The sequence below is a fragment of the Vulpes vulpes genome, chromosome 15 (genome assembly GCF_048418805.1).
Source record: "Vulpes vulpes isolate BD-2025 chromosome 15, VulVul3, whole genome shotgun sequence".
Classification (NCBI taxonomy): Eukaryota; Metazoa; Chordata; class Mammalia; order Carnivora; family Canidae; genus Vulpes; species Vulpes vulpes.
Genome location: NC_132794.1, coordinates 114,921,460 through 114,931,500, shown reverse-complemented (window position 1 = coordinate 114,931,500; position 10,041 = coordinate 114,921,460).

Sequence of the window (10,041 nt, the reverse complement as noted above, 5' to 3'; positions counted from 1 at the left end):
CCTTTGGCTCAGGGCGTGATCCCGGGTCCTGGGATCGAGTCCCACGTCAGGCTCCCTGCGAGGAGCCTGCTTCTCCCTCTGCCTGTGTCTCTGCCTCTCTCTCTCTCTCTCTCTGTGTGTCTCATGAATAAATAAATAAACAAAATCTTAAAAAAAATAGTGACCAACGATTAAGCCAAAACACTATAGATTCTTATTTTAATCCCCACTTCCTCTACTTAACAGTGAAGTTGCACATTAGTGGTTTCATGGACTACCTGTGTTTCTTATTTTGTGAATTGTTTACTGCTCCATGGGGGTGTTTGTCGTTTTTGCATTGGTTTGCAAGAAATCTGTACCTAGTACACCTATTAGCTTTTTGAGTATGATAGATACAAACTTCCCAGGATGTGGTGAACTTTTTGTTTACGTGTTTCTTTGTACTATTAAATGTAATATAGACCAGTCTCTCTCTCTCTCTCCTTTTTTCTATGGTTCCTTTCTTTGTGTCCTGCTGAGAAAGACTTCCCTGTTTTAAGATCAGATAAACAGCAATTGGCATTGTATTCTAATTCTTGTATAATTTTATGACTATATTTAATCTTTTCACCTAATTTGTAGTCTAGTCTATGCCATGAGGTAAGATTCTTTTTTTTCCCTTTTTCTCCTTAAGTAATTATAGAAGCATTTTAAAAATTATCATCCCCTAGCCATTGAATTAAAAATGACAAGTTCATCATATATCATATCCATGCTCATTTCTAAACTTTCTTGTGTGGCTTCCTTTGAGGCCAGTTTATTATATTTGCTATGAGTATGGATATTGCAACAAATCTAATGGGCTTTGTTTTCATTACATTTCAGTCTTTTATAAAGAAACTATACATTTTGCATATGTATTTATTTACCAACCACTTTATAGAACTCTTGAGTATGTTTGTGTTTTTTCATCATGGAATTTTCAAGTAGGCAATTGTGTAAGCTACAGATAGCAACACTGAACTCATATTTTCTAGCACTATTTTTAATGGGTCACCGTGACACCATTTATTAGTGTTTATCACAATATATACTTATTTTACTTCTCTTATCTCATAACTCAGTTCTTTAATTTTCTTCCTTGATTCTTACTTAAATTTTGTGGTTTGTTCTTGGATTATATTTCTTCTACAAACTTTTTTTCAAAAGTACCCTCTCTCCAGCATTGTGGAAGCCATGTTATCCTATTTTTATTTTGAGACAACTTTCATTAGACTCACACAGTTTTTCACTCATCGCCAAATAAGAGGGAGCCTATTTTAGTCTTCCCACAGGCAGGAACATAGAGTCCTCTCAGCGTTTTTCCCCAGACCTCCTTGGGTTTCTGTTAGGATGATCTTCTTGGATCTTAACTCTAGAATTGGTTGGTAAAAATTCACCCTGCAGATCCAGGGGTGCAAACGTGGGGGTGAGGGACCTGGAATTGTTGGAAGCTCCAGGAGGAACTCTTCCTTCTTGCACTCTGTCCTTGTGTTCAGGGAAGTGGCTTAAGGCACCTGGGTTCCTAGGCGCTCAAGCTTTCAGGTCAGCTACAGTGATGACTATGCCCACCTTGTCCTGTGCTGCTGTTGGCCAAGCATCGGCACATCTCATCTACCAGGCAGGATTTTGCTTGGGGGTAACTCCCGTTGCCACCAATTTCCAATGCTTCTCCTGGCTGTCTGCTGTGGCCCATCGACATGCTGCAAACTGAGGGTTTCTGGGTCTCCTTCCTGAACACTTAGGCAGGCTCAGGAGTGTACTGTACTGAGAAATAGCTGTGTTAATGCAATCCATTACCATCAGCAGTGCATCTGGCAGACATTCTTGATACTTGAAGGTGACAAAACGAGTGCCCTTGGGTACAGCCTTTTGGAGATTAATATACATATTTCTACATAAATATTTTTGTATAGTTATTTCAACATGCTTTCTGCATTTATATCTATTACTTACATGACTATATATTACTAATATGCTTATTTTATGTTTGTATATTATAAACTATAGATATAGATGCACGTATAGAGGGAGCTTCCCTCCTCTTTTAGCTGGGCTTATGCAGGAATAGCTGAACACCCACATACTTAGAAATTTCAAATCGTTTTAACTAACCCTGCCGTCCATCATCAGAGACCATCCGGTCTTAACTCACTATTAAAAACACTTAACTTCTCCAGTGATAAGAAAAGAGAAGTATTTTATTGTCACAAATATTTTTCCCGTGGCAATTGATTGTGAAACATTCAAAGTGTTTGAAGAACCCTTTGTTTGCTTTCATTCTCCGAAGTATCTCCAGAAGTCTGTGAATCTGATGACTGGTTCTTAGTACTAGAATGAGAGGTTTAGTTGTATTGATCCACCCTAAACTATAAGAACGTGCCCTTAAGTAGATTCAAGTTCATCAAAATAATTTATCAGGAGCGTGTCCTCCGAGGGTTTCTTTATGGTTTTAGCTTGTATCATCCTGTCTTCTTACAAGGTATAAACCAAACCCACCCAGGTGCTGCATGCACAGTGATTGAGTGAGGCTCGGGCACAAAGATTCAATTTTTATTTTATTTGTCAAATTTTGAGCTTCGAGGGTGACTTCAGGTCCTGGACACAGGTTCCATTGCCCTCCACCCAGATGCTCTGTGATCTTACACACATGCCTTGGGTCATGCCTGGCTGATCTCGCCCGGCACACAGGAGCTCCCGCTGCAGAGCCTCACGGGTACAGATATGCAGGCGCCTTGATCACTTTGCTGTCCTCCTCTGAAGATTTGGTCCAACGGTAGAATGCCATTCTTTGTTTTGTTTCTTGGATGGTTTCCTCCAGGCAACACTTGGCATTACGCAGATCTGTTTTGGCGTCCATCCAAGTCATTTAGTACCACGAGTTTCTCATTATGAAATAGGTTCACCTGTAGGATGGTCCCATGGTCTGGACATTGAGCCCTCATTATTATTATTAAGACGCTGCTTCTGTAGAACATATGTTTTCAGCATAGACTGTTAATTTCCCTGTATACATGCCTGGAGAGGTTCCTCTAGGGCTGGCGCTTTTTTGTCCTTCTTGGGAATTAGGGGAGCAGCTAGCTAAATTTCCAGCTGTCCTCTTCACATTATTATTTAAAATTAGAGATGACAAAGGTCACAATTATAAAGCACAAATTGCCAGTGTGTCTGTTGGAAGGCTGGAGGAGGGGCCGTTCGATGGCTCTGGATCTCTGTGCAAGCATTTCCATTCGATTCACAATGAAGCCATGAAGACGGAACACCTCACTGTCCTTTTGTTCTAAGGGAGGCGTGAGCCACCTCGGCCCACTTGTATCTCGGGTTAAAAGGGAAAGATTACGTGCCAGGGTCACTCGGCAAGTGTTTGGCATCAGTGCAGAAATTGGCTTCATGCGCTAGGATGTTTAAGCACCTACAAAGTTGTCGCCAGCCATCTGGGCTGCTGGGAACACTAAATCAATCTGTTGTATGCACAAAGCCAAGTAATTTATCTGTCAGGTAGTATTTCATTTAAAACATATTTCTGCACAAAATGAAATACGTAAAATAGTCCATTTCCATACCCGAGTCTGGCGGTTCCCATTATTTCACAGATAAAATTGTCTTTTTAATGGAGCAAGAAGGTCCTTGGGCTCATTGGCCTTGGACTCCAGAAGGAGCTTCTATTTACATTACGCAAATGTCCAATTACTGTTGGGAGAAGTACTAGGATGCCGTTTGACTATCGTCTCTCTCTCACCCCGTGGGTGTCACTCGGGTAAACACTGGTGCCAGGGGTCAGCGGAGGTTTCCCATGATGACTTCATGACAAAGTATCCGTTCATTATCCGACCTGATGCAGTTAGAAGCAGAGCTCTATTTCACAGCCTTATACTGAGAGCCGAGCAAGCTTTATGAAGCTTGAGCCCTACCTCTCGCTCAGATTTATGCGCCTCCCCTCTCCAAATGTGGAAGTGCCTTCTGGCATCCCCTCGTGTCTCCGCTGTCAGACACCCATTTGCATTACAGGAAGTGTGCATGCGTGGTACACCCTGCATATACCTGTTCTGTTAAATTATTCCCTTTTTCAATCATAAAATCCAAGCAGGACTTGGATGAAAAATAACTGGCTCTCTTCCACCATTTTTGTGGGTTTTTTTCCAATAAATAAATGAATCATTCGTAAGTTGATGCATTTAATATGGGGATCCCGGTCTAGTATCATTTCTCCAGACCTGAAATCTGATTAATGACACACCATTTCAGCTGAATTTACGTTCCTATTCACCTGGGAAAACGCAGTTTGTTCTCCCTTCCCAAACAGACAGGAACAGTGCGGGAATCGGGTTTCTCATACCTGTGTGTGCCAAAGGGGTAACAGAAAAGGGCTGTGGAATACATTTCAGAAAAGCCTGCTTGGGAAGAAAAAAAAAAGTCCTTTTGTATATTTGAAAATATGATTATTGAGTCCAAGTGTCTGTATCCTGTTGGGTTAACTTTCTCTCTTCCAAACTGTATCCGCTTCTGCTTAGAGATGCTCCACGTATTGAGGTACTGAGGCATCCACCTACCAAGGTGCCAGGCCACGTAGCGCATCACTGTTGACTCGTCTCCCTCTTCCAAGCTCCTCTTCCTCCCTCGGCCCCACCTCGGGCCAGTGGAAGTCTCCAGAGCCTTCCTCGTGAGCACCTGGAGGTGACTGTAGGTTTAATGGCCCGACGGTGTAATTTAGGGAGACTTCCATACAGGCTGGTGCTAAATCCCCATTCCTTAAATGTTTCTAAAAGTTGAAAAGAAATACTGTGAGGATTTTGGTGCCTTGCCCGAGCACACATGGTTGGCTAGGTCTGAGGTGAGATTTTAGGCCTACAGGAATAGAGCCTGGCCAGAAATGACCAGATGGCCCAGCGCCTTGTTCAGTGGTTGGATGACCAGGACACTTGGGAACTGCTCAAGGTCATGAGTGCCCTGAGAGACCACCAGAGGGGTTGCTCCAAGTGAATGGCCTAGGCTTCCGGAAAAGGCTGTTCCAGACAAGGCTGTGCCATCCCTGGGCACTGGGGAAAGCCATAGTTCCTTCTACTCCTCGAATCTTTGTTCCAAGGCCTTCCTACTGATTTCTCTCCAGGCAGCCGGGGTAGCCATCCGGCTCACACGCCCCATGTGGTTCACTGTCCTGTGAGGAGCCTTTGGTGGCTTGCCCTGCTCTTCCTCAGCTGGGAGTTTGCTTCAGCCCCTCCTCCCTGACCCTGCTGCTTCCCCCACTGCTCATGGCCCACTGGCCCCTCTCCCCATCCCCCTGCACAACACCCCCTCACCCACCACCACCCTCAGGTGCTCCTCGTGGCTTTACCTCCTGAGTTTGCACGTTAACACAAGCAGCTGCCTCTGCCAGGGAACATTTTTTTCCATCTTCATGCCCAATGAACTCCTATATTCTTTGGGTCTCAGCTGGCCATTCCCCAGATCTTGTGCAGCAGCCAGCGGCTCAGTGGCCCCGGTGAGTGTCGGACTAGTTCTGTCACTCAGCATCACCAGCTGGTCTGGGCTGATATCCCAGGGGCACATACTCTGCTCTCTGTGTGGCAATTTTGGCGCCTCTCTTGGACTGTCTTGGCCCTGGGAGATGATCTAGCTGGCTCTTGCTCGCTGTGTTCATTAACACATATTTGCTGAATGCCAACCATGTGCCGGGCAGCTCTGGGTGCCCAGATACAGCAGGGACAGACAGCGAGGCTCTAGGTCTTGCCATCAGGGTGCTGTGGTCTCAGCTAGGCCAGCTGTTGCTTTGGGAAGGGCCCCCTTGGTTATACTTGGCTTTGCTGTGCTTCCTGAGGCCAGACCTTGCCTGCCATCTTGAATGTAAATCATAAGGATCGTAGACTCTGTGCTTGGTGGGGAGCAAACCCATTCCTGTTCTGTCAGAGTCCGGGAGTGGGGGAGAGGTTACAGGACAATAATCAGGGTGGGGGTGGAGCAGGCATTGGGCATGAGAGGCAGGCTTTCTCCACGGCTTGGCCAGAGATTGGATTTTACAGCCTCTGTGAACCTGGTTTGACCCTGTTCACCAGGATAACCACCATCTACCTCTCCAGGTCCTGCGTGAAGGTGCATGAGCAACTTGGGGTCTGGTGAGACCTTGGGGGCCATGCAGCACTCTTTGGAGAGTAACTGGAGTACCCCGGTAGTTTGATTAAAGACAGTGGTGTCTGTTCTTTGTGAGAGAAGGTGGGGATTGTCCTCATTCACTGTTTTTAACGTGATGTTTCCCAAATGAGTCAAGTTGCAGAACACGCCATGGGACATGCTTCCTCCCAGGGACCCAGTGCTTTGTCACCTTACCCATTCTAGTGTAGAGTGACTTGGCAGAAAGATTAAGTCTAGGGAGTTATGCTCTCAGACAGCCCAGTCCAGGAAGCGGGCTCTGAGGTTGGCACGAGTTGGGAGTGAGTTTAAAATATTAATGTGCTCTTCTACGGAACACTTCCTTGGGGACAAACCTGCATGGAGTCAGACTATCCAGATGGTTAAGAAAGAGCAAAACTAAATTTATTTAATCCACAAAATCTGACCAAGTGAACCATTATTAGGCATTTCAAGTTTTCAGGCAATATTTTTTTAAAAGAGATATTTATTTATTACAGGGCAGGGGAGAGAGAGATGTGTCTAGGGAGGGGGAGAAGGAGAGGGAGAAAGAAACTCGAGCAGACTCCACACTGAGCATGGACCCTGATGTGGAGCTCGACCCCACGACCCTGAGATCACAATCTGAGCTGAAACCAAGAGTCGGACGCTCTACTGATTGCACCACCCAAGCACCCCAAGTTTTCAGACCGTATTAATTGGATTAAGAGTATTATACAGTCAAGTGGCGTGTGTGTGTGTGTGTGTGTGTGTGTGTGCTGTTCATTCAGCCTCTTTGTGGGCACCAGATTTTCTGAAATCAGAGAGGGAGAGCTGTGAGGGGATGTAGGAGCATTTCCTGGAGACCTTCTCCATCTCTTTCTCCCACCCAGAACCCGGACACTGTGCTTCTTGAGAAAAGACATTTACTTTGAACCAGAGAGTAGCCCTGAGACTCCTGCCTGTCCTGGACACCTGACGTGTTCAAGTCCCACAGCCCAGGGAAGGGATTGTCCTTTCCTTCCCAGTGAACACTGAACACAGCCCTCGACCACCTGCCTGTCAGCCACCTCATCAACCAGAAGGTCCCCCAAGGCCTGTTTAGTGGGAAATAGCAGAATAAGGCTGGCTCTGTCCACCATGGGAGCACCGGCTGTGAGGTTCGCCCTCCTTGGTTTGCATTCCCAGGTAATGGTCCTCTAAGCAGTGGCAAGGCCGCTCATTGGAACTGACACCCCGTGATGGGCTTAGACAAACACAGGAGCCCGGCTGGCCTCCTGCAGCCCCGTGATGGGGAGTGACCCAACATGGTTATCATTTGATTGAAACCATCAACTCATTTCCCATAGGTCACGGGATATCAGCCGAGCTCCAAATCGGAAAAGACTGGGCTTCATTGCCTGATTACCGGCGGCAGCCCCAGCTGAGTTCGAGGATGCAGGATGTGAAGTGCTGTTTCCTCCTGTTTACGGCCGAGCCCAGAAGGCGGGGCCGTGCCCGGGGAAGCTCCTCTGGCCCATCTGCACACTGCAGCCCGGTAACCGGGACAGTCTCCGGGACACTGTGAGCCCCCCGGGGGTGGTGAGGGCGGGAGCCGGGGCCACACCGTCCGTGTGCTGGAGTGTGTGGCTCTGGGTGTGTAAGGGGCGTGGGGCCGGGGGGCGTGGGGACTGTCTCCCGTGGCTGCCTAGCGAACAACCACAGCCTGGGCGGCTCGGAACACCAGAAGCACGCGCTGTCCCACGGTTCTGGAGGCCTGAGTCCCGAGGAGTCACGGCGCCACGCTCCCTCCGAAGGTCCTGGGGAAGGATGGCTCCAGGCCTCTCTCACGTGCCCCTCGGCTCGTGGATGCCGTACTCCGATCTCCTGTCTCTCCACTGTCTTCTCTGCGTCCATGTTTCCCCCTTTCACAAGGGCCGCGGTCACATGGGGTGAGGGTCCCCCCCAGTGACCTCCTCTTAACCTGCCCACTTCTGTTAAGAGTCTGTTTCCAATGAGATGGCGTTCTGGGGGCGCTGGGGTGTAGGACTTCGGCGTACGTTCTCCGGGAACACACCTCCACATTTCACAGGAAGGGAACCCAAGGGAAACGAAATGACTACCCTGAAGAGGTATCTGTGCGCCCGTGGTCACCGCAGCATCACCCACAACCTCAGGCCTCAGCGTCTGTTGACGGACGGTGGGTCAGGAGGCGGTGCTGTGTGGACACAATGGGTACCACTCGGTCTGTGCAGAGAAGGCAGCCCTGCCACTTTCAACAACCCGGGTGGAGCCGGAGGACACCCTCTTGGGCGAAATAAGCCAGACACAGAAAGACAAGAACTGCGTGATCCATGTAGGTGGGGAATAAGAAAGTCGAACTATATAGAAGCAAAGAGTAGGGCAGCCCCAGTGGCTCAGCGGTTTAGCGTCGCCTTCAGCCCAGGGCGGGATCCTGGAGACCCGGGATCCAGTCCCATGTCGGGCTCCCTGCATGGAGCCTGTTTTTCCCTCTGCCTGTGTCTCTGCCTCTCTCTCTATGTCTCTCATGCATAAATAAATAAATAAAATCTTTTAAAAAAAGAAGCAAAGAGTAGAACGGTGGTTGCTGGGGTCGAGGACATGGCCCCATGGGGAGACATTGGTCAGAGGGCGCAGAGTTGCAGTTTTATAGGATGAAGAAGTCTGGGGATCTAATGTACAGCATGATGACTATGGTTAATAATACGGTGCTGAGGGGCACCTGGGGGGCTCCGTGGGTTAAGCGTCTGCCTTGGGCTCAGGTCATGATCCCGGGGTCCTGGCCTCGAGTTCCACATCGGACTCCCTGCTCAGTGGGGAGCCTACTTCTCCCTCTCCCTCTCCCTCTCCTTTTCCTCTTCTCCCCTTTCCTGTTCTTGCTTGCTCTTCTCTCTCTCAACTAAATAAAGAATCTTTGAAAATAATGCCACGCCGAACCCGGACACTTGCCAAGAGTGCAGACTTCAGGTGCCCTGACCACACACACAAGAAAGCTAAACTACGTGAGGAGGTGATGCTAACAGGTGGAGTTTAGTAATCTCTTCACTGTGTGTGTTTATCGTCATGCTGTACACCTAAAATACACATAATTTATACTAAAAATGAGAAATTGTAACAGGAATTATGGTGACCATGAGCTATTTCTGGAAGACCATCCGCCTGGACCAAGGCCCAGAGCCGTGGTATCCGAGGACCGCTCTGTCCCGTCCGCCACACCTTGGCTCTGTCTCCTGGCAGAGGCAGGAGACCCGGACAGCTTTTTTGATGCTCAGACTGAGCAGATTCCTGTCAAGTGGGGATTCGTTCTCCACACACCGAACTATTGTCAGGACCTTCTGACTGATTCTGCACCAACGACGGGAAGGCGCCTTGAGCCCCAAAACCTTCTCGAGGTGGCCTCCCGCGAGAGGGGAATGCAGTGGCCTCCCTCCTGGGCCATCCCTCCTGGGACAGACTCCCGGGAGTGGGGAGCACACCTGCGGGGGGGTCTGCAGAACTGGGAGCGCCCCTGCGGCCCGAGGGCCCCGCAGGCCGTCCACGGGATGGACACAAATGTGTCCTGGCTGCCACCTCGCATGAGCACGGCCTAAGAACACAAGGTTTCGCTTGGAAAAGTTTGCCAGCAGCGTGTCAGGAGCTATTTGTGAGAGAGGAAAGCTGGCGCCGGCCCGAGGTGTGGGGAAGATGGGCGAGGGCGGCCCGGCCACGGAGGTCGGGCCTGAAGGACGCAGGTGTGCAGGGGGCCGTGGCAGGTGACCCAGGACCGCGCCGTTCATCTGGCTGCTACCTGGATGCTTTGTCTCTTATTAAGCGTTATTTAGAAAGAGACTGTCCCTTGTCGTCCCTCTCATCTCTGTCTCTTTAGTTTTCCTGCTTTGCCACCGCCAGAGGATCCGGAGTCCGCGGCCGCTGCTGTAGTGACCACGGCGAGCTCGCTATACC